At 36.9% G+C, this 4,632-nt stretch overlaps 1 protein-coding gene across 1 annotated transcript in view; it reads left to right on the plus strand.

Moving 5' to 3' along the window:
* NSUN6 (NOP2/Sun RNA methyltransferase 6) overlaps nt 1–3,397 on the plus strand; it is a gene marked incomplete in the record, with an annotated part of 17,568 nt that extends 14,171 nt beyond the window's left edge. Inside the window, 1 exon segment of the mRNA XM_072412758.1 lies at nt 1–3,397.
* Between the last annotated feature and the right edge of the window lie 1,235 nt (nt 3,398–4,632).

A 4,632-nucleotide genomic window follows, 5' to 3' on the forward strand; every position in this document is an offset into this window, starting at 1 on the left:
CAGTATTAAATTGGTAATGATCACTTATAACAATCTCAATCTCCATTATTGCACAGAAGTTCTGTTTTATAACCAGGAATGCTGGGTATCTTTTTTACAGAAACCCAGAGCGATCAGGCAGGTAGGACAGAACTTTACTGTTTAGTTTTGCTTTAACCTTGAGCTAAAACCTTGATAAACAATTCAGTTAGTATGTTGCTGCTTACCAGTCCTTCGCCAAAGTGGCTAGATTCCTTTTTTTCGGAATATTTTTTTCTTAGTTGTACCTGGTAATACTGCAAGCTATATACTGTAGGAGTTATCAGCCTAGGCTGCTCTTCTGCACAACATTACCCATATATCTTCATGGCATAGAAAGGTGGGAAATGTTTATTTTTTTAAGTTAATGAGTAACCTGTGCAGGGCCACTAAAACTGCTTGATGTAATAGTATAGAACTGCACTTCCAGCAAATGAACAAAAGAGAGCAAATAAAAGAAGCTTAGTGTTACAGTTTAAATACTATCAAACCCCAACTTAAGCTACGTACACACTTTCAATTATTATCGTTGGAAAACGAACGACGAACGTTCATGCACGATATATACGAACGATCGTATAGCACCGATCCTGCACATAGAGATAACGACATGATCGTTCGTAGATATTGTACACACAATAGATACGATCGTTTAAGCGATAGAGGAACTATGTGCACGACAGAAAAGTGAACGGACGTTCATTCATCACGCATGCTCTGAACATGGACGATCAACGAACGACCGTACACACGAACGATGTTCAACGATCGTCGTCCAATCCGATCCGCCGGTCCGGTCGTTCGTTTCCAACGAGTTTCCTCGTTCGTCGGCGTCGTTGGTTACTTTTTTACGAACGATTTTTTGCCCAATCGATCTTTCGTCGTTCGATTGGAACGATAAAAATTGGAAGTGTGTACGCACCTTTACACTCTGAAAATTTTAACTGAACCGCCAATCTAATTCCTTAACTTTTAACTTCCTGACCCTGAAACAATGTAAAAGGGTCTTCAGCATTTTCAGCACATATTATAGTTACAACCAGCCTACTTCACCGGGCAATCTTCTCTTTTTTCAATTCAAGTTATGATTGCATCCCACCTACTTTTCTGGGCAACTTGCCTGGAGCTACAGTGTCTGGCTCAGATGATATCCAGGTCCCCTTTAAAGAAACTGAATGCTGCTTGCCAAGGACATGATTGCAATGCAAGGTGATGAAGTCCTTCACAGCCTAATTGACTCAAGTTATGATGCATAAAACATCTCATAGACCTTACATTAGTGAAATACGTTTATGGCTTGTTTGATGATGTTGACAGGACAGAATGACATCAATTTATTGAGTTAATGCACTGTCGTGATCAAAATGGGAATTAAAGCCCTTGCTCTTCATTCCTGGTTGATTTATTTATATGAGCTTGCAGTCAAGTCATAATTTTCATTGGGGAGATATTCTCTATAAAAAGCAGGGCATTGCATCATCATTGTCTGCTTTCTGTACATTTGAGGGAGAAAGCAGGTATCATGTAGATCCAATGCTGTGTGTAGAATGGCGTCAATTAAATCCCTCTGGTTATGTTTGGTTTTTCTAATTAAAGTAATTAGGTATGAATGTTCAGGGGCTGTGCTGGGGATAATTGTTAATATACCATTATAATATATGCTTCTGAGTTGAAGGGTATCTGAATGCAGCTTGATCAGGTAAATATGAGGATGACTGAGCTTGGAAAACAATGGAGCATCCTAGTGAAGTGTGGACAACACAAGAAAAGTTATTTACTTCATTTTAACTCCTTCCTCCCTGCAATACATTTACCTGTAGTTTTATGCACACTATTATCACCAGGATTATGCAGAAATTGTTCAGCCAGGACTACATGGGCTGAAAGGTAGGGAAAGTTGTTTAATGTGCATTAGAATCTTGTAACAAAAACAGGAAAGATGGGAAACTACTTACTGAACGTTGTCTGAGAAGGACAACTGGTGAACTAGCAATAGTCATGGGTATTCCTGGTCTATTGATGCACATGGGTAAGCTAGTTTGTCTGCTCCTATCCTAGAGATGTGCTAATGTAGCACAAATTGCTGAAAAACTCTGTGCTTAGCCATGAGACTAAAGTGTCAAAACATTAAGCTTTATGCAATAGGTCATAGCTTAAGGGAAAGGTAGGAAAAGAGTGCCCATGCTGACCACTGTCCCATGCCAAAAACACCTACAAAGGAGAAGTGAACATCAGAACTGGACCATAGAGCAATTGGTGACCTGGTTTGATGAATTTTTTACTGGTGGAAGACATGATAGCAGAAAGCACAGGGTTTGGCTTAAAGGATCTGCTAACGTCTTGGTTCCAGATACCACAGGACATGTTTTGAAGTCTTGTAGAGTCCATGATTAATGGAGCTGATGAAAGAATTTTAAATGAATCTGAAAGAGCATAGTCAACACTAATAAAGCTGCCAAAAACAAGACAACTAGATCAGAATAATCAAAATCCCCTTCAGGATACAAATGTCCATCAGTAGCAGCAGAGGATTTATGCTCATATTTAGTTCGAAATTATTCAAGATCTGTGGATACTCCACCATTTTCTTAGACCAAAGTTGAAATTTTATTAAAAGAGTTATGTTATCATTAAAAGTCATTCTGAGTAATGAAGATCTAAAAACAACTAATATTTGATCATATTCTGTAATTTGGTGTTTGTTAATACAAAAAAAAAAAACAATATCAAAAATGGAGCTTCTCATTTGCTGACTTTCCTGGTTTATTTTGGGAAATCTGTCAAGAAAAAACCCCAATCTCCAAATGGGCACATTTGTATTCCCATCCATTTCAGAATCCATGGGATGGTGGATTGGGACTACGATTTGTCAGCCAATCTGAATAATGTCTCCATTGAAGGACTGGCTCTGTTGGTAGACCTGAAACCAGTGTTGTCTTGAAAGGGAGCATAGTCACATCCATTGCTAGCTGCAATAAAAAAGCTATGGTTCCGCACATTTGTATGCAATCTTTTTGTTCAACCCCCTGAATTAAAGCTGAAAGTCTGCAGTTCGACTGTTTCATTTAAAATTAATTGTGGTAATGTACAGAACCAAAATTAGAAAAAAGTTCTAAATATTTATGAACCTAATTGTATAGCAGTAAAAAAAGTAACATTGGTTGTAATCATTCCTCACTCTATCCAAAACCAAACTTTAAACTTTCACTTTTCCATTTTAGGACAATTTATATGGTTCAGAATGACAAAAAAGAACAAACAGACTACAGACATTGGAACATCTTTCTTTTTTTGTTGTAGATTTCTACATGTTAAGAATAACATGTGATTTACAGCCACCATTTTGTATATAGCATAATAAATAAATAGAACCATTTAACAGTCTGACATGTCTACAGAAACCTACGATCCAATATCTACAAAGGCCGTTTTGAATTATATACAAATGCTTACAAATCTGAATTTTGGAAAATAAAGATACTTCCCACAAATATGCATATACAGTATTCAACAAAGCTTATATTTAAATATATATATATATAATTTTCTTTGGAAAGAAAATGACTACCAAAGTGTGGCATGACCCAACTGAACAAAACAAAATGGAGTTTGAGTACAGGACCTTGAAAATTGTGGTAGGAGATAAATGCTGCTTGGCAATAGTAATACTCAGTGGTGCGAGTGTAGTTCAATCAAATGTTCTTTAAATATCACAAATATAAATATATATCTGTATATATTTACACATATATTTAAGATAAATCTCTGATAGCTACTATATAGACTGGGGTTGACTTTCTGAAAGCAGGCCTTTTTTTTAATGTGTCGGAAAAACTGGTAATGTTGCTCATAAGGACCAATCAGAATCATATAAAATTCATGTGACCTTATATAAGGTTAAGCATGGGAGGATAAGAGGTAGAAACTGATAGGTTGGTGCATGCAAAGAGAAATTATCTTTCTTCAGATGCTTGTCTGCATGAGTTTCATTATTTTGTAAAATCATTTGTCCCGTAGCGGCATGACCCAGCATTAATTTTAATATAAGCTTTCTGTATATTGGGAATATTAGTAAGATTTCTTAATTTTAAATAATTTAGTGCCAGACTGAGCCTGGCACAGCCGTGGCATATAATGCTGACAAGCTCGGGTTATTGTGAGCTATCAATTTTAAAGATCCTTGTTTGGAAAGTAAATAGCACCATAGCCTGTATATATTTAGTGCTCCCATAGTCATTCTTCTTTTCCCGCATTCAGGCGGCGATAGCGAAATATCCCAATCCGCGACCGTCTTCCTACAATGGTATTAAATTATTCAATGGCCACACATCATCCTTATGAATATAGAGTAGAGAAAATTGCAACAGACCTTGGGTAATAAAGCAGTATTGTTTGCCCTGATCATTCAGATTCTCTGGTGTATCCCCCTAATAGGAGCAGCTGATTGGTTGGGACTGCTCTTCTTCCAGACAAGGTCTAAAATAGCTCCCTACGTCTTATGTCATGCATTTTACATTTAGAATATAGAAATTCCAAAATCATCCAACAAGGCAAATTTTGGGCAGATTTTTAATAATTGAAGTAGGTCTAAAGTGTCTGGGCTGTCTTAGCAAC

The sequence above is a fragment of the Pyxicephalus adspersus genome, chromosome 5, assembly GCF_032062135.1.
Source record: "Pyxicephalus adspersus chromosome 5, UCB_Pads_2.0, whole genome shotgun sequence".
In the NCBI taxonomy this organism is placed as follows: domain Eukaryota; kingdom Metazoa; phylum Chordata; class Amphibia; order Anura; family Pyxicephalidae; genus Pyxicephalus; species Pyxicephalus adspersus.